This window comes from Humulus lupulus, chromosome 5, assembly GCF_963169125.1.
Source record: "Humulus lupulus chromosome 5, drHumLupu1.1, whole genome shotgun sequence".
Classification (NCBI taxonomy): Eukaryota; Viridiplantae; Streptophyta; class Magnoliopsida; order Rosales; family Cannabaceae; genus Humulus; species Humulus lupulus.
The window spans coordinates 9998678-10020007 of NC_084797.1; the positions used below are offsets into that span (position 1 = coordinate 9998678).

The 21330-nt window shown below is 41.7% G+C and overlaps 1 protein-coding gene across 1 annotated transcript in view; it reads left to right on the plus strand.

Moving 5' to 3' along the window:
• LOC133834377 (WAT1-related protein At4g30420-like) overlaps positions 1–21330 on the plus strand; it is a 36518-nt gene extending 15188 nt beyond the window's left edge. Inside the window, exon 6 of the transcript XR_009893345.1 lies at positions 15778–21330. The gene's annotated coding sequence lies outside the window, so the exon portion shown is untranslated. The remainder of the gene's footprint in view (positions 1–15777) is intronic.

The following is a 21330-nucleotide window of genomic DNA, read 5'->3' on the forward strand; positions in this document are numbered from 1 at the left end:
ATTACGGTCCTCCGCAACTTCTTGTGCCCTCTAAAGGCTATCACCCTCCTCCGTGGCCTAAGAGACTGCTTCCTTAAGAAATTTGGCTTCTTCTTAAACTTTAGTAGCCTTTCCATTTGTTGTCTGGGCATCCTCACTAGCTACCCTAGCCTCCTCTGCAAAATGGGTGGCTTCTTCCTGGGCCTTCGTGGCCTCATTTCGAGCTTTCACAGCCTTCTCCTTGGCTGCCTTAGCTTCTTCTGTCGCTTTGGTGGAAGCCTCCCCAAGCTCCCAAGAATGGGCCTTCTCCTCATCGAGAGCCGCTTGCAACTGTGTCACCTCCTCGACGCATGCTCTAGACTTCAACTGCAGCTTGGCCAGCTTGTCCTTGGCTCGCTGGAGTTCATAATATTTCTCCATCAGGATGTTCCCCAGGTGTTGGCACATCAAGGCCAACTGAAAAAAATACAAAGTCGGTACTTGGTCACATGGGAGAAAATGTAACTCAAACCGTGGAAGAAGATATATACCTTAATAGTGGCTTGCTGACACGAGGAGATGAGGGAGGCCTCATTGTCATCTCCCAACTAAGCAAACCTATGGTCAGTGAGCTCACACATGGTCGAACTAACCCTCTGGAGAAGCTCTGCGGCCAGTAGAGTGACGAAGTTGTTGAGCTTCTCGACGAACAGACTTTCCAACGGGGCCCGACCGATTGAAGGTTCCTGAGGCCTCTCATTTAGAGGCTTTAATTGGCGGATGTTGTCTCCCATCGTGTGGAGTGAAAGGTTGATTTCCTCCAGGAGAGCATTGAAATGCTACACCATAGCGTTATACTTATCAAGAAGTTCCTCCTCATAGTGCTCGGGATACACTAACAAGCAGGGAGGACTTCCAACGTCCAATGATTGAGGAAGGTCTTGAACTTCTAGGAATTATGGGGCCTCAGTTGCTCTGGGGACTTCAACGGACCCGCAAAGAGGTGACTCCCCTGAGGACACGTCCACAATCGAAGTGTCTGTCACTGCCCGAGACTCCTCGGCGGAAGTCTGTGTTGTCTGCTGCCTTTTAGGGGGAGGAGAAAGTTCCACCCCCTCTTGAGCCCTTTTCGACCCACCAGCCTCAGACACACCAACCTCCAAGATGAGTCGGTCAATAGCGCGAGCGAGAGCTCCCAACCCCATCTGATTTGCAAGGAGAAAAATGATGTCATTACTTACAAAAACAAAGGAGAATAACCAATATAATAAAGCTTTTTGAGAGTTCGTGGGCTTCTCGGGAATCCCTACAACTTGACGACTCCTCCGGGTGAAGTACTGGATGTGCAAATACCCTCATTAGTTGTCCCATCTCCTGAGTTGTGTTCATATCGTATTGACAAAACCACAACGCACGAAACAACCGTTGATTGTATTAGGCCCTGACCAACACGTCTATTTGCTTGATGTGAATATGATAAACGAGTTTTAGACTCGTTTTAGTGTGTCTTTTTAGGAATTATTTTAGTTGTTTAGGGTAATTTTGTTCTATTTTATGTTTGTTTTGGTTTGTCTGTAGATTTTGAATGACTTGATATTCTTTGGGATAAAAAGTGGTCAAAATCGAAAGAAAAAAAAAGGACAAAATGCTGGAAAAATTGGTGTTTCAAAGCAAGTAGCGCGACCGCACTAGGTGGCTGGAAATGAGGAAATTTTGTTGATTTTTAATGAAGGGAATTTTGGTCAATTCACATGGGGAAAATGTATGATTTCGTATTTTAATGCCATTTTTATCATTAAATGCTAGTTTTTTGGAGTTGGAACATAGAGAAGACGGCTGAAGACTTTTGGAGAAACATTGGATTGCTTAGAGATTTTTCTTCTTTTCTTTCATCTTTAGTTTATGTTGATTGTTATTTTTATGGATTTGAATAGTATGAATATGAACTAAATCTAGTTTTAGGGTTTTTAAATAGTCTCTTGATAATCTTCTATGAATTAATGCAATTTTATGTTTTGTTCTTCTTATTTGAGATCTTTTTAATTTATATTAATGCTTGTGATTTTTAGGTCATTTATTACATGATATATATGAAGTTATTTCAAAATCTTAAAGGTGAGATTCAAACATGCAATAATTGATTAGACATAGATTTCGATATTGAACGAAAGTATCAATATGGTTTATGTAGCTTATATGTTCTTATGCCTAATGCTTCCTATATGTTGGGTTTATCATAGAAATATAGAAAATTCACACATAGGTTGAGTTTTATATATCTTAACACGAATATAGAATACTTTTGTAACTTGTTATCTCAATTAGAAGAAAATCTTTATGAGAATATTGCATTAAGGAAATAGAGAGTGGAAAGATGATGAGATTAATGCCCTAATTTTCATCCATTAATTATTTGTTTTTATCATAATTTGTTTAGAGTTAATATTTTTTAATTGTTTTTGTTTCATAGTTTTTATGTTTATGTTTTAGTTTTCTCTTATCAACAATTTTTTGTTAGCCAAATAAAGATTAGGAATTAAATATTGGTACTTAGTAATTCAGTCTTCGAGGGACGATACTCGTGCCTATGCACATTATTACTTGAAACAATACATATACTTGAGTTATCAATTTTTCACGACAGAATCGCGGCCTGTGATCGGGTCATGGAGAAGTTTTGGAAACTAGTAAGATCCAGGTTTCCAATACGTTGTCCATCATAGAGAAGTCCCGCCTAGACTAGGTTCTCTGTAGTCACCAATTGACTTAGCTCTAGCTCCACATCTGGGAGCTCCTTCATCGCCAATATACGCTCTTGGTAGGTAAGGATATAATGGTACGAATGAAAGGACCTAAAACGAACAAAAAGAAACTAAGTCTCGAGTCTAAATAAGTGATAGGAATGTGGCGATAAGACTTACCAACCCTGGCGAAGTTCAGGAGTAAGTTGGGTTGTCCTGGATAGGGAAGGCGGTGGTGAAGAAAAAGTGATCTTTAAAATCCCGAGCGTGGCTTTCATTTTGTTGAGGGGCCTTGTAATGGAACTGAGAGTATTTCATCAAAGTGTAGAACTCGTCCAGGTCACTTCCTTTCTTCTTGGGACATGCTCGGAAGCTGTATAGGTACAAGATCTCTGCCAGAGAGGGTTCTTGTAACATCCCAAATATCCTAATGTGGCTTAGTGCCCGGATTAGGGGGCCAGGAGGCAATAATTGAATTGTTATGTGAATTATATTATAATATAATTATGCTTGCATGTTAGAAATATTAAATATGTGTTTGTGTGATTGAGACCACATTATTATGTGGATATATTTGGGTTACTCGACGTGAGGCGATCCCGATGAGCAAGTTAGCAAAAAAGTCACAACGGGGTTTTATACCCGGCTCGGGGTGAGCTTGGGGGTATTTTAGTATTTTTGTACATTACCGGGAATTAATGGGTAATGGGAAATTAATGGAAATCGTGTGAGAGTATTGGAAATAGCGGGAATCAAAGGAAGTAAATTGTGGATAGCGGGGTTTGAGACAAAGGAAAAAATTGCCCTTGAGAGCATTTGATGAATAGGTTAAGGGCAAGGGGTAATTAGGTCATTTCCATTCAATTTAGGATGTGGTTGGCTGGGAACCCCTTAGAAGACTTAGGAAACTAAATGAAAAAAAACAGAGTCTCAGCAGCTCTCTCTCTCTCTCTCTCTCTCTCTCTCTCTCTCTTACGTTTAATATTTCATCTCTTGGAGCTTTAGGTGGTTTGGGTCAATTTTAAGGAGATTGGTTTGAAAGGAAGGCTTGAAACCAGGGAATTGTTGGGAGCAATTAGCACTTGAGTCATACAGCTGAGGTAAGGGTTCTGAACTGAAGTTTTTATGCTAGTTCAGTTGAATTATTTAGATCTATGGTGTTTTGCATGCTTTATAGTTGGGAGATTGGGTTTTGATATTTTTGATGAGTTTTAATATGGTAATTAGTTAGGTCTTGCTGCTGGGAAGGGTTGTGTTGATTGTGGGAATTGAGTTGGAAGATTGGGATAGAATTTAGTGGTTTTTAGTTGGGTTCAGCTGAAGAAAAAACCCAGAAAATCTGGGTTCGAAGGGTTGGGCCGCGGCCTTGTTCTTGGTATGTCGCGGCCCTATGATGCAAGAGGGAGCCAGGAGAGCTCGGAGGCAGAGGCGGGCTGCAGCACCTCAGGGGTGCGCCTCGACGCGTGTTGTTTTTCCAGGGAGGCCGAGCCTCTGACTTAGAGGCGGGTCGTGGCATGGGTTTCTAGGGCCATGACCCTTAAGGGGATTTTTGGCCTTAATGAGGTTTTTAGGTCGAGAACTTAATGGGCTCGGGATCAGTTCTACTTCCTTGTTGAGTGGAATTTGACGTCCCGGAGGCTAGTATTTGGTCTGGAAACTCTTATTCTCCAATTGTTGATGGAATTCTAAATTATGGTTGTGACTAGGGCTTCGCTGAAGGCTCGAATCGGGGATCGTACTCAAAGGGCGTCGCTAGTAACTTGTATTTGGATCGAAGGTAAGAAAACTGCACCCATTACGTGGATGTGTGATTAGAGTTTAGTCAACGGTGAACATAGACATGATTAAGGCTTGAGCGCTGTTGATGAATATGATTACAACTATGCTTGTGGAGATCTGGTTAGGTACACTGGAATGCACATAATTATGATTATGCGTATGACTGTTGTTTGGATGTATTATGATGCATGGTAATCGTTGATATGTATGTTTTATGAGTTATGTGATTGTCTGTCGTCACTGGGAAGCTTGGTTTATAAACCAGAGGGTTATTAGGTTGTTAAATAGGGATCGACTTATTAGTCAAGGGTATACTGGACTTCGCAAGGCTCGCCTTATAAGTCGAGGGTCCTAAAGCTTCGACTGATAAGTCGGGGGCATGTGAGGCTTGACTTATAAGTCAAGGACTTAAAGGACTCAGATTATAAGCTGAGATTGACATTGTGCACGTGGAGTGCAGGCCACCATGGCTGGGCCACCATGGGAGTGCAACATGCACTTGACTGGCTCGGATGCCAACAAACTGAAAGGAAGTGCGACACGCACTTGCGTGACCCCATGGTTGCCAATTTGTATAATGAATATGCCAGTTTCAGTTATTACTATTTGATAGTTATATTTCACTGTGAACTGTTCAATATGTTTTCTTGTTGAGTCTTTTGGCTCACAGGTGCTTTGTGGTGCATGTAAAGGTAAAGAGAAGCTTAACCAGCCATGAGTCGGAGGGAAATAACAGTGACATGTACATATGCAGTCCGCTCGATCACCATGGCCGAGACGTTCAAGGGAACTAGGGATGAACTCAACTTTTGCTGCTTAGGTCGGCTTATTTTGTAACTTGAGTGTTGTAATCAACTTTTAAGCTTTTTTTTTTTTGGGATCTCATGTAAGGAACATGTTTTTAATTTAATGAAAATACTTATGAGTTGACCAAATATTTTCATACCTAAACCTTAGTGGCTTAGTCACACATTTAGTCCAAATGACTTGTTTAGCAAGTCCAGCACTGGTTTAAAACACACGTGGTAACAGACCCTAATTAGCAGAGCGTTACAACTTGGTATCAGAGTAGCCAAGGTTTAAGGGTTCCTGATGTCGGACTGGGCATGTACATTCACTGCTAAAGACAAGCTCGACTCAGGGTTGGGTAACTATTAATAAAGTTATGTGTATATTTGCTTAAATGAATTATGTGTGCTTTACCTGTTAGTTTAAATAAGAACATGAGTTATTCTGATAGGGTCTGGCCCTTGACTATTGTATGTAGGTTGAGAACATGTTTATTAGTATGATAGGTATTTGTAAATGCTATAGGATTGCTTATTAGCGTCATTGAACTTGGTGAATGTCAGAAACGCTTATTAGCGCTGCTGTATGTATACCTAGGATAGAGGACGCTTATCAATGCCATTACATGCTAAAGGAAAATGTTTATTAGCATTGCTAAGTGGTTATGCATGCCATGCTTATTAGCATCTTGTTTAAGTGATATCGTGAATTTCTCTACTTATTAGCATGATTATTGTATGTGAACTATTGGGATGCTTATTAGCGTTGTCAATGCATGTGGATGCTCATTCGATCGGTTTTGAACCGTGGGTTGACGTGAGATACTGTTATTACTGCCTGATAAGCTGAGTCATTGATTGCAGATAGACTTGGAAGTATGCTTCCAGGGCAATCTAATGAGCCAGCCGGCACTGGGAATCAGGCCAAAAGTAATGATCAGGGTCAGAACCCTCCGCCAGCCCCTGAGAACTGGCAACAGGTGCTTGCAGACTTGCAAGCTCAACTGCAGAGACAGAATGAATAAATTCAACAGTTGAGGCAACAATAGGTTCCGGCTGGGAACGCTGCATCAGGGGCCCCATCTGCTATTCCAGTAGCGGCCGTACAGCAGCAAACATAGTTGGAAAACAGCTGGGAGTTGGTATATGAGCGGTTCAGGAAGCAACACCCTCCGGTTTTCGAGGGTGGCGCATATCCACTTAAGGCAGAGCAGTGGATGGCTATGATTACATTTATTTTGGATTTCATGAGAGTTGTGGGCAATGAAAGAGTGGCCTGTGCCACATACATGTTTCGGGAGGATGCCTGAATCTGGTGGGAGGTAGTGTCCCAAACTAGAAACGTAACTACAATGGGTTGGGAAGAGTTTAAAACCCTCTTCAATGAAAAGTATTACAATGAGGCCGTTAAAACTGCAAAGGCTGAGGAATTCAATAAACTGTTGCAAGGGGGTATGTCAGTGACCGAATATGCCCTGAAATTCGACAGATTAGCCAAGTTTGCTCCAGACTTTGTGCCCACTGATAGGACGAGGAAGGAAATATTTCTTCAAGGGTTACAGCCTATGATAGCCCGGGATATCAGAATTACCACTGTACCTGGAGTGACGACATATGCTCAGGTAGTGGAGAAAGCCCTTACTGCAGAGGGAGCTGAGAATAAGATCTGGTGCGATAACGCAGCCAGGAGGGATATATGGAGGACGAGACCTCCCTTCTCAGGATCAAGTAGGGGCGGAGGCCCCAGCGACCAGAAAAGGAAGACTCAGAATACTAGTTCAGCTCCTAAACCTGATAGGAGGCCACAGAGTGCACAGATTGGCCTCCAGGGCGGCATTGAGAACTGGAAGACATATCCAGAATGTGCCAGATGCAGGAGACGTCATCTGGGTGAGTGTCGGGTGAAGGCCTGTTTTGCATGTGGACTTGTGGGGCATCTCAAGAAAGATTTCCCAAGATTGAAGAAGGAAGAACCTAAGAAGCCAGAGAGCTTGACTCCAGCTCGAGTATTTGCATTGACACAAGATGAGGCAGAGGCTAGGCCCTCAGTGGTCACATGTCAGCTTTCTAGTGCTGGCATATCTTATTCTATGCTGATTGATTCTGGTGCTACACAATCTTATGTATCTAGTAAGGTTATTGATAGTTTGTGTAGGCCCTGTGAGTTTTATGCTGTGGGATTTGGGACGTTACTACCCACTGGGGAATTGGTGGTTTCTAGGAGATGGGTTAGGTCTTTACCAGTGATGGTAGATGGCAGGGAGCTATCGGTTGATTTGATAGAATTAGCTATGTCCGACTTTGACATGATTATGGGAATGGACTAGTTAACTAGACATGGAGCAACCATTGATTTTAAGAAGAAGATGGTAACCTTTGAACCTGAGGGTGAGGAACCTTTCGTATTTGTTGGCACTGTGCATGGACCCCGAATACCCATGATTTCAGCATTAAGGGCTAGAGACCTACTGCAGGGAGGCTACATAGGATTCCTAGCCAATGTGGTGGATACCACTCAGGTCATGCCAGTGGGACCATCAGAGACTAGGTTGGTGTAACATCCCAACTCCAGGGACCGTTACGGTGTGCCTTGTAAACAGTGCTAAACTCGCTAATCGAGTCATTTGGCCAAAATTGTGAACTAAGTATGATTAGCGGTTTAGGGATTAAAAACCTTGGCTAGGATGTAACGTTTCACTAGAACGTTTAATATATACATTGGGATCCCAAAAATATAATTTCAGAGTTTATTACAGAAAGTATTTACAACAGGCCGTTCTAAGCGGCAAAACAGGGTTCAACCCTAGTTCCACTTTAAACCTCGGTCGTGGTGGATGAGCAGCTGCATATGTACACATCATCACCTAAGCTCTTCAACTCAAGGATGGTCCAGCTTCCTCTTGCCTTTACCTGCACCACGTAGCACCCGTGAGCCAAAGCCCAGCAAGAAAACACTATAAAGCATGATATAATATCAACAACATTCATAATAATCGTTCAGGACTATCAGTCCAAGCAAATAGGTGACAATAGCCAAAAGTCACAATAATGAGAATAGCTCCCCTCTAGCCATGTGACGATAGGGTCACCAGGGCTTAACTGATAAGTGATTCTTTCATAAGTTTGGTCAGGACAGGTGCATGGTGAATGGTCACCAACATAACCTTCCTCCCGACTCTAGGGTCGTGCTATGGATAGCGTCCCCTAGCCATGTGACAAACAGTCACCGAGGTCATATACCTTGGCTATAAACATCTGGTCATAGACCAGGAAAGCGCTTATGTAACGACCTCCTTTCTTAACATACATATATAGTGTAAAAACAAATTTTAACCTAAATACGACAATACTGAAATTCTGAATTTACAAAAACTTCATTAAACAATACATAAATAATGTTTATAACCTCAAACCACACAATACTCACAACCAAATAAAAACTTTATCTTACATACAAATCTTAATACTTTTATAAATCATTTTCGTGGCGTTACTACACCTTAACGTAGAAATGAAAATGTATCCAACTGATAAATTGAAAAGCTTTATGTAAATTACAAAGTTCATGAAATACTTTTAAAGCTTTAAGTAAATGATAAAGTTCACAAAATACTTTTAATGAAATATAATAAAACCAAGTTTCTTGTTTATTTATAAAATAGCATAGCAGAACTCCACTCCCTTCAGGTCAGCCCCATATGTACAGTCATGTTGGCTCCATGTATACTCATCAACGATTTATATTTGGGGCCTCTTACCTACAATACAAAACATTAACTGATGAGCTAAGGCTCAGTAAGCAGAATAACTACCTCATATGCATTAAAATAAACGTGCAACATGCTATGTATTCTATTTCTTTCTTTCACTTTCCTTTCTTTTGGGCCCTAGAGGATGCTGATGCCGGCATTACATAGGGAATCACATTCCCACCTGAACATAAACATGATAATAGGGAATTTCCCGCATAAACATTCATCATATAGGGACGTACATCTCCCTCCTTACATTTTTGGGACTTAGGTCTCCCAAGCAGCACCTCTACTTTAACGTTTTCAGTAACTTGTCTGTGAACATTAAGCGTGCTTATGCATAATATAACATTCTTGAAAATAACTTATGCATAAGAACAATATGACAGATTAACATATAAAGCATATAAATGCACATAAGACACATAAAATACTTGTATTGTAGATGAGGATTCTACTTACCTTGCGTCTTGATAAAACAACCGAAATTGTTAGCTTCCTGGTAAAAACACAAACTATTAACTTACATAAAATCTACATGATGTAATTTTAGTTTATAATTGTTGTTATTCTATTTTTCTTTTCTTCTTATTTTATTGTTTATTTTATGTCCAGACATATGGTCATACTATAATTGTCCATGGCAAGATCCTGGTCTAAAAGTCGTGGTCATGGTCATGGTCATACGGAAATGTCCAGGTCATAGTATCAGTCCATAATAATAGGGAATAAGGTCATATAATAAAAATCCAAATAGTCCAAAGTGTGACCATAGCCTATATAAGTTTAGTATTATAAAGATACATAACAAAAATAGTTTATATTTCAATTTTGGCATTTGTAAAATATGACGACATGGTAAAATAATCCATATATAAATTTTAGCATTTTAATGGCATAGTAAAGTAATCTATATAAATTTTGGCATTATAATGGCATGGTAACATAATCCATATATAAATTTGGCATTATAGTAAAATAATCTATATATAAATTTTTTTGTATTATAACGGCATAGTAAAATAATCTATATATAACTTTTGGCATTATAACGTCATAGTAAAATAATCTATATATAAATTTTGGCATTATAACGGCATAGTAAAATAATCTATATATAAATTTTGGCATTATAACGGCATAGTAAATTAATCTATATATAAATTTTTGCATTATAACGGCATAGTAAAATAATCTATATATAACTTTTGGCATTATAACGGCATAGTAAAATAATCTATACATATATAATAACTAAATAACTGAAAATAAAGGCTCGGGAAGAGCTTACCTAAAAGGTTTTCGTAGGCTAGCGTTATGGACAGAACTTCGCCTAGATCTCCGAGGTTTAGAACTTTAGAAGGATGTTAAGAAGATTTTTGGGTATAGTAAGAGAAAGGAAAATGAGGTTTTTGTGATTTCAAGATGAGTTTTGGAAGGGCTATTTATAGGAAAAACTTGGGATACTATTCTAATAAAATATTAAAAATAATAAGCATAGTGGAATAATAACATATTCAAAATATCAAGCATAGTAATTTGCTTAAGTCATCAATGTGTCACTACTGCATCAACATGTGGAACCCATGGGGTGGACCCCGCTGTGGGACCCATGTGGACCCTACTGTGGGACCCTTGCGGACCCCACTGTGGGACCCACTATGAATAGTACCCGGTGAATAGTAAAAAGTGAAAATTTCCCAATCTTCTTATATTACTTAGTCTAGCATTTTTGACTCACAAACTTTTCTGAAAAAGTTTCTCTAACACCCATAAATTAATTATTCCCACCTGTTGGTTACTTCAACAACTTAGAATTGTTAAAATCCCATAATAGAAAACAACTACACCCCCAACGGTCATGAACACTATTCACCAACGGTCATAAACGGCTAGTTTTTGTCCTATAAATACTTGTTCCTTCAACCATTTATTTGCACAACTTCTTCACCTCTTAACCTTCTATAAAAATTCATCATCAAAACATGAATTTCTCTTTATTTTTCATAACTTTAGTGATTGTTTGCTTGTATTTAGCATCATTCTATGGGTATTATACTAATGAAATGCCCATGAATGTTATAGTTGCATATTCATTAGTTATTCTTCCACTTTACTTAATAGCTCTAACATTCGGTTAGCATTGTAATGCACTTAAAAGTATGAATAAAAACATCTTCTCTTATCTTTCATAATTGTTATAATTTGTAAAAAGAAATGGGAGTTACAGCTTATAAGTTCTTCGACCTTAGGGTCGGTCCCGCATTAATGCCATGGAGCTATTCAATGCGTGATCATCGACCTTAGGGTCGGTCTAGCATTAATGCCATAGAGCCATTCAATGCGTGATCATCGACCTTAGGGTCGGTCTAGCATTAATGCCATAGAGCCATTCAATGTGTGATTCTCGACTTTAGAGTCGGTCCCTGACTAGTCAGTGTCATACACAAGTAAGTCATGCCAGCAATCATATATCACATGTTCCATATCCATAAACAAGGTATTCAGCATGCTTACTAAACAGGTATTAGTACAATTAGGACCATGCATAAACACAGAGGCTCAAGCTATGAACGATATCATACGCAGTATACAAAGCATGTCCTAATCACATGTTTCTCATGCATCATATGTATAATATTCAACATAATCTAACATGCATCAATAACAGCCATACATGTCACGTTTAATACTCAACCAACATGCATCAGGAGTAGCCATGCATGTCATACTTAATAATCAACCGACATGCATCAAGAATAGCCATGCATGTCATACATAATAATCAACCGACATGCATCAAGAATAGCCATGCATGTCATACATATACATAGGGTGCAGTTTTCTTACCTTTGGTCCAAGCACAGGTTACCAGTAAATGAGCCACAAGCACGATCCTTTCTCCAAGCCTCTAGTGATAACCTAGTCACAACCACAAATGATGATCCAATGAGTTCAAGTTCTAAAACCAATCCCGGAACCAAGACCTAGCCTCTGAGACATCAAACGCCACCAATCCGGGTAGTAGGAATGATCCCGAGGCCTAAGGTTTGAGTTCCCATGACTAAAAACCCATTTTGGTCACTTTTCCTCTTTTGAGTCGCGGCCCCAACCCTTAGAGCCGCAGCCGCACTCAAGTCAGGCCCAAAAATCCTCTCTGACAGCAATTAGAGCCTCAGCTCTACCCCATAGAGCCGCAGCTCAAATAGCCCATCAGCACCAAATCAGCAGCTTCTTCAAGCTTGAGCCGCAGCGCCCAAGAACAAAGCTGCGGCTCAACCTCGAACCCAGCCAAAAATGAGACAAAAGCGTTGGCTGGAGCTGGTAAAGGACTATGATTGTGATATTCTTTACCATCCGGGGAAAGCCAATGTGGTGGCGGATGCATTGAGCCGCAGAGGTCCAGGTCAGTTATATAGTGCTGTTCAGATCTCGAGGGAGTTGGCTGATGAGATGATTAGAGCAGGGATAGAGTTTGTGGTGGGCCGGTTGGCTAATATGACTCTACAGTCGACCCTGCTAGAGTGGATCAGAGAAGGACAGTTGGTAGACACTCAGTTACAGAGGGTTAGAGAGGATGTCTTAGCGGGAATAGCTAAGGATTATTATGTTTCTGAGGTTGGTTTACTTCGGTATCAGGGACGGATTTGTGTTCCAGCTGATGAGGGGATCAGACGAGAGATACTAGATGAGTCTCATACGACGCCGTATTCACTTCATCCGGGTACCACGAAGATGTATCAGGATCTACGGACTTTGTATTGGTGGCCTGGGATGAAGAGGGATGTGGTTGAGTACGTTGCCAGATGTTTGACCTGTCAGTAGGTGAAGGCTGAGCATCAGCGACCAGTAGGGTTGCTTCAGCCATTGGGTATTCCTAAATGGAAATGGGAGGACATTACCATGGATTTTGTGGGAGGTTTACCCAGGACAGTGGGACTTCATGACTCGGTGTGGGTGATAGTGGATAGATACACCAAGTCAGCCCATTTTCTTCTAGTGAGATCGACGTATACTGTGGATCAATATGCAGAGCTGTATGTGAGGGAGATTGTACGTCTCCATGGGGTTCCTAAGTCTATAGTGTCAGACCGAGATCCTATTTTCACTTCCAAGTTTTGGGGTAGTTTACAAAAAGCTTTGGGAACTCAGTTGAAGTTTAGTACAGCCTTTCATCCTCAGACTGATGGACAGTCTGAGAGGACGATCCAGGTATTGGAGGATATGCTTAGATCCTGCGTGATTGATTTTGAGGGTTCATGGAGTAAGTACCTTCCGTTGATTGAATTCTCGTACAACAATAGTTATCAGTCAACGATTGGAGTGGCTCCCTATGAGATGTTGTATGGGAGGAAGTGTAGATCACCTATCCATTGGGATGAGATGGGTGAGAGAAGATATTTGGGGCCAGATATGGTACAGAAGACAAGTGAGGCCATAGAGAATATCCGGGCTAGGATGCTCGCATCTCAGAGTAGGCAGAAGAGCTACGCTGATCCTAAGTGTAGGGACGTGGAGTTTCAGGTTGGGGACCATGTCTTCCTTCGAGTTTCACCTCTGCGAGGGGTGAGGAGGTTTGGTAAGAAGGGCAAGCTAAGCCCTAGATTCATTGGACCATTTGAGATCCTGGAAAGGATTGGTCAGGTGGCTTACAGATTAGCTTTGCCGCCATCGTTGTCTGGAGTTCATGACGTGTTTCATGTCTCCATGCTTCGGAAGTATGTCTCAAATGTGACTCATGTGTTGAGGCATGAGGATCTGGAGTTACAGGCAGATTTGGCTTATGAAGAGTAACCAGTTCAGATCTTGGACCGAAAAGATAAGATGTTGCGGAATAAGACAATTCCTCTGGTTAAAGTGTTGTGGAAGAATAGTAAGGTCGAGGAGACGACCTGGGAGCTTGAGTCAGCGATGCGGTATCAGTATCCCGAGATGTTCAGGTAAATTTCGAGGACGAAATTCTCATTAGGAGGGGATAGTTGTAACGACCCAAACTCACTAATTAGGCTTAAGGGCCTTTATTAGTGTGCCTGGAGGGCATAATGGAGATTATGTGTGATTTTTATGATTAAGATGCATGATTATGATTTTAAGCATGTTATATGACTATGTGTATTATGTTATGTGATAATTATGATATGTGAATCGTACCACGTGGGTGTGGTGATATCAATGTGATGCACGTGCTGGGACGGTCCTAGAAAGCTAGATAATGGCAACTGGTGATTTGGTAACCTGCGTAACTGTTAGTAACCATAGAGAGTAACAGGTTTTATTGGAAAAGTGGTAGAATTGTAATGTTAGTAAAAGGACAAATATGCCCTTGAGGTTTAGTTAGGAAGGGATATTAGTGGAGGGCTAAGGTAGTCTTTTGGCAATGGTATAGATGGTTTTGGCTGAGGGAAAAGGATGTATACGATTCTTTTATGCTAAGTATAACTGAAGTTAAGACTTGGAAGGCTAGAAAGATCAAGAAGGAAAGGGAGAATCAAGAACCTAGGAGGCAAAGTGGAAGAGGGGTTGAGCTGTGTTCTTTGAGGCTAGTAAAAGGCTTAAGGGTGTGGAATCAAGCACATATCAAGGTTTATACTGAGGTAAGGATTTGGTCCCTGTTTTGTTAAGTTCTGAATTGATTTTGGAAGGAATTGAAAGATAGCCATGGCTTGTTTTGCATGAAAAACTCAGCTGGTTTGTCAAGGGGAAACTCAGTTTAAAGCTTGGATTGGAGGAAGCTCAAGTTGAATTTCTGATTGAGGTAAGGGTATTAAACATGTTTATAATCTCGTAGCTGTTATGATTTAGGGATTTAGAGGTCTGGTTTGTACTTTTCTCAAGTTTTGGTTTAAGTGTTTGAGTCTGAAATTTAAGTGTGAATTCTGTGAATGGTTGTATAACTGAGCTAGATTATGATGTTTGTAGGTTGTTGAAAGGTTTATTTGGGGTTTTGAGTTGGTTTTGAGGCTTAGGTAAAAGTTTGGGGTGATTTTGAGTGATTTGGGTTCGGGAAAATGCAGGGGAAAAACCCAGAATTCTGGGCTCGCGAAGGAGCGCCGCGGCGCAAGGCTGTTCTGGGCGGTGTGTGTGCTCTCTGACTTGCTGGGCGCCGCGGCGCTAGGCCAATTTCAGGATAGGGGAATTCGCAATTTTGATCCTTTGCTCCGGGGGTTCGAGGAATGTCTTCGGTGCATTGTTTTAGGGATTTGGGGGTTCCGAGAGTGTGGGATTGTTTCCAGGGAGGTAGCTTTGGATTGATTAGTGACAAAGGATGTTTCATTTGTGTTGTGATTAGGACTTTGGAGAGGCTCGGGGTAGAGGACCGTGCTCGCGGCTTCGTGGCATCGGAAACCAGTGAATTGAAAGGTAAGAAAACTGCACCCGGATAAATGTTGGTGATAGGACTAAGTGCTCCCAAGAATTGTGTCATGTCAATGTTGGTATCACGCCAAGGGACATGTAAAAGCGGCCTAAGAGTGCCGTACTTGATATTAGCGCACAGGGCGCGAACTGGCCATTGGTAGCCAAGAATAACAAGATAACGGAGGGAGCAGCCTGAGAGCGCTAGCCCTGGTTATCATTTGTGAACTGTGTATGCTATGAACTAATATGCCTAGTATATGGAATACTTGATTATACTGACTGATGTTATGTCTGAATTTATGTGATGCAACGTGAGATATTGACTTGTCTGCTAATTGTTCATGCTCTGTTGTTGTTGTGTTTTCTTGCTGGGCCTTGGCTCACGGGTGCTACGTGGTGCAGGTAAAGGCAAGAGCAAGCTGGACCAAGCCTGAGGTGGAGAGCTCCGAGGTGGAATGTACATAGCCAGCGGTTCAACCGCCATGGTCGAGGAGTGGACTAGGACAGGGATCACTTAACTACTAGTTTTGCCTTAGCATGGCCAGTTGTTGTATATAAACCCTGAGTCTTTTGTAAACGGTCTTTGAACTTAATATTTTTGGGATCCCATGTAACAGATAATACTTTTTAATGAAAATGTGCCTTTTGAGACCAAAACGCTTTTAACCCTAGTTCCTTTATAGTTTCAATGACACGATTTTATTTAAATGACTTGATTAGCAAGTCTGGCACTTTATAAACACACAGTGTAATGGTCTTGGCTATCCAGGGCGTTACATACTTTCCCACTAGCTTACCTCCTAGGATCGTCTTGTGCTGGGTAACCCTGGCATAACCAAATAATAACAAAGCACCACGCCCATTTCACATATATGCCAAAAATGCCCGAAATGGCCAAAATATGAAAATCACCCAATTCATCACAAATGGGTTCACATGCATATTTAATACACCTAAACATGCATATTATCATTAAATAATACAATAAAGCAACTATAGCCCTCCCGGCCTCCTAATCAAGGTCCTAAACCTTATTAAGAAATTCGGGGCATTACAGTTGGTTTGTGAATTCCTGGATGTGTTTCCAGAAGATTTACCAGGGTTGTCGTCGCGCAGGGGGATCGACTTTGTTATTGAGCTGGCACCAGGGACAGAGCCAGTGTCTAGGGCACCTTACAGAATGGCCCCAGCAGAGTTGAGGGAACTCAAGGTACAGTTACAGGAGTTGTTGGATCTGGGTTTTATTAGACCCAGTTTCTCGCCATGGGGTACGCCACTGTTATTTGTGAAGAAAAAGGACGGTTCTCTAAGGATGTGCATAGATTATAGAGAATTGAATAAGTTGACCATCAAGAACAAGTATCCTCTGCCAAGGATAGACGACTTATTTGATCAACTGTAAGGTAAAACAGTATTTTCAAAGATAGATCTTCGATCCGGTTATCACCAGTTGAGAATTAAGGATGAAGACATACCCGAGACAGCCTTCTGTACCAGATATGGGCACTATGAGTTCCTCGTTATGTCATTTGGTTTGACTAACGCCCCGGTAGCTTTCATGGACATGATGAACTGGGTGTTCAAGGACTATCTGGACCAATTCGTGATTGTTTTTATCGACGATATCTTGGTTTATTCACAGTCAGAGGAGGAGCATGAGCAACACCTCAGGTTGGTCTTGCAGAGACTAAGAGAGCATAAGTTATTGCGAAGTTTAAGAAGTGTGAATTCTGGTTACCTCAGGTGACATTCTTAGGTCATATCGTTAGTAGGGATGGGGTCAAGGTAGACCCAGCTAAGATTGAAGCTGTTAAGAACTGGCCGAGGCCAAGGAATGCCTCCGAGATTAGAAGCTTCCTTGGATTGGCAGGCTATTATAGGAAATTTGTAGAAGGGTTCTCAAGAATATCGTCCCCACTGACGGAGTTGACACGTAAGAATCAAAATTTTGCATGGTCAGATAGATGTGAGAACAACTTCCAGGAGTTAAAGCAGCGTTTGATTACTGCCCCAGTCTTGAATCTTCCGACTGGTCAAGAGAAGTTTATGGTTTACTGTGATGCTTCGAGACAGGGGTTAGGTTGTGTCCTTATGCAGGCAGAAAAGGTGATTGCCTATGCATCACGTCAGTTGAAGGATTATGAGCAGAGATATCCAACCCATGATTTGGAGTTGGCAGCTGTGGTCTTTGCATTGAAGGTATGGAGGCATTACCTTTATGGAGAGAAGTGTGAGATATACACAAACCATAAGAGTCTCAAGTACTTCTTTACACAGAAGGATTTGAATATGAGACAGAAGCGTTGGTTGGAACTGGTGAAAGACTATGACTGTGATATTCTTTATCATCCAGGGAAAGCCAATGTGGTGGCTGATGCCCTAAGTTGGAGAGGTCCAGGGCAGTTGTATAATGTGAGGCAGATATCCAAGGAGTTAGTAGAGGATATGACCAGGGCATGGATTGAATTAGTAGTGGGCCAGTTAGCTAACATTACCCTGCAGTCTACTCTCCTAGAAATGATATAGGAGAGTCAGTTACGAAAGCCACAGTTGGTGAAGATTACAGAGGATGTCCTAGCTGGAGCAGCTAGGGACTATTCTATATCAGATATGGGCCTGCTATGATATAAGGATCGGATTTGTGTTCCGATGGATGCTGTTATTAGGCGAGAGATTCTGGATGAATCTCATACCACTTTGTATTCCTTGCATCCTGGCACGACGAAGATATATCAGGACTTAAGAACTTTGTATTGGTGGCCGGGGATGAAGGGTGATGTAACTGAGTATGTAGCCAAGTGTCTGACGTGTCAGCAGATCAAAGTTGAGCATCAGAGACCTGCAGGATTATTACAGCCCTTAGACATCCCAGAGTGGAAATGGGAAAACATCGCAATGGATTTTGTGGTGGGATTGCCTAAGACGGTGGGTCAACATGATTCAATATGGGTGATTGTAGACATATATACTAAATCAGCTCACTTTCTACCAGTGAGGACGACTTATACCGTTGACCAGTATGTAGACCTCTATGTAAAAGAGATAGTACGTCTTCATGGAGCTCCGAGGTCGATTGTGTCAGATCGAGACCCCACATTTACTTCCAAGTTCTGGGAAAGTTTGCAGAAAGCAATGGGCACGCAATTGAAGTTTAGTACATCGTATCACCCTCAAACCGATGGTCAGTCTGAGAGGACTATCCAGATACTGGAGGACATGCTGAGAGCATGTGTACTGGACTTTGAGGGATCTTGGAGTAAATATTTACCCCTGATAGAGTTTTCCTACAACAACATCTATTAGGTGACCATAGGAGTGACTCCTTATGAGATGTTGTATGGTAGGAAGTGCAGATCACCTATTCACTGGGATAAGTTGGGTGAGCATAAATACTTGGGTCCTGAGGTGGTTCAGAGGACCAATGAAGTTATTAAAAAGATCAGAGCTCGGATGCTCGCATCACAGAGTAGACAGAGAAGTTATGCGAATCTGAAGCGTAGAAACGTGGAGTTCCAGGTGGGAGACTATGTCTTCCTTAGAGTCTCGCCACTCAAGGGGGTGAGAAGATTTGGCAAGAAGGGCAAGCTGAGCCCTAGGTTCGTAGGACCATTTGAGATTCTGGAAAGGATCGGTCAGGTGGCCTATAGGTTGGCATTACCTCCGGCGTTGTCGGCTGTGCACAACGTGTTTCATATTTTGATGCTACGGAAGTATGTTTCAGATGAGACTCACGTGCTGAGTTATGAAGATCTATAGCTGTAGGCAGATTTGTCCTTTGAGGAGCAGCCAATCCAGATACTAGACAAGAAGGACAACGTCCTCAGGAATAAAGTTATACCTTTGGTGAAGGTATTATGGAGGAATAGCAAGGTCGAGGAGGCGACCTGGGAGTTGGAATCAACCATCCGGGACCAGTACCCCGAGCTGTTCAGGTAAAATTTTGAGGACGAAATTCTTATAAGGAGGGGATAGTTGTAACATCTAAAATTTCCTAATGTGGCTTAGTGCCCGGATTAGGGGACCGGGAGGCAATAATTGAATTGTTATGTGAATTATATTATAATATAATTATGCTTGCATGTTAGAAATATTAAATATGTGTTTGTGTGATTGAGACCACATTATTATGTGGATATATTTGGGTTACTCGACGTGAGGCGATCCCAATGAGTAAGTTAGCGGAAAAGTCACAACGAGGTTTTATACCCGGCTCGGGGTGAGCTTGGGGGTATTTTAGTAATTTAGTACATTACTGGGAATTAGTGGGTAATGGGAAATTAATGGAAATCGTGTGAGAGTATTGGAAATAGCAGTAGTCAAAGGACGTAAATTGTGGATAGCGGGGTTTGAGACAAAGGACAAAATTGCCCTTGAGAGCATTTGATGAATAGGTTAAGGGCAAGGGGCAATTAGGTCATTTCCATTCAATTTAGGATGTGGTTGGCTGGGAACCCCTTAGAAGACTTAGGAAACTAAATGAAAAAAAAGAGTCTCAGTAGCTCTCTCTCTCTCTCTTACGTTCAATATTTCATCTCTTGGAGCTTTAGGTGGTTTGGGTCAATTTGAAGGAGATTGGTTTGAAAGGAAGGCTTGAAACCAGGGAATTGTTGGGAGCAATTAGCACTTGAGTCATACAGCTGAGGTAAGGGTTCTGAACTGAAGTTTTTATGCTAGTTCAGTTGAATTATTTAGAGCTATGGTGTTTTGCATGTTTGATAGTTGGGAGATTGGGTTTTGATATTTTTGATGAGTTTTAATATGGTAATTAGTTAGGTCTTGCTGCTGGGAAGGGTTGTGTTGATTGTGGGAATTGAGTTGGAAGATTGGGATAGAATTTAGTGGTTTTTAGTTGGGTTCAGCTGAAGGAAAAACCCATAAAATCTGGGTTCGAAGGGCTGGGCCGCGGCCTTGTTCTTGGTATGCCGTAGCCTTATGATGCAAGAGGGAGCCAGGAGGGCTCGGAGCAGAGGCGGGTCGCGACGCGTGTTGTTTTTCCAGGGAGGCCGAGCCTCTGACTTAGAGGTGGACCGCGGCATGGGTTTCTAGGGCCGCGGCCCTTAAGGGGATTTTCGGCCTTAATGAGGTTTTTAGATCGGGAACTTAACCATGTGGGCTCGGGGTCGGTTCTACTTCCCTGTTGAGTGGAATTTGACGTCCCGGAGGCTAGTATTTGGTCTGGAAACTCTTATTCTCCAATTGTTGATGGAATTCTTAATTATGGTTGTGACTAGGGCTTTGCTAAAGGCTCGAATCGGGGATCGTACTCAAAGGGCGTCACTAGTAACTTGCATTCGGATCAAAGGTAAGAAAACTGCACCCATTACGTGGATGTGTGATTAGAGTTTAGTCAACGGTGAACATAGACATGATTAAGGCTTGAGCATTGTTGATGAATATGATTACAACTATGCTTGTGGAGATCTGGTTAGGTACACTGGAATGCGCATAATTATGATTATTCCTATGACTAATGTTTGGATGTATTATGATGCATGGTAATCGTTGATATGTATGTGTTTATGAGTTATGTGATTGTCTGTCGTGACTGGGAAGCTTGGTTTATAAACCAGAGGGTTATTAGGATGTTAAATGGGGATCGACTTATTAGTCAAGGGTATACTGGACTTCCCAAGGCTCGTCTTATAAGTCGAGGGTCCTAAAGCTTCGACTTATAAGTCGGGGGCATGTGAGGCTTGACTTATAAGTCAAGGACTTAAAGGACTCAGTTTATAAGCTGAGACTGGCATTGTGCACGTGGAGTGCAGGCCACCATGGCTGGGCCACCCTGGGAGTGCAACATGCACTTGACTGGCTCGGATGCCAACAAACTGAAAGGAAGTGCGACACGCACTTTCGTGACCCCATGGTTGCCAATTTGTATAATGAATATGCCAGTTTCAGTTATTACTGTTTGATAGTTATATTTCACTGTGAACTGTTCAATATGTTTTCTTG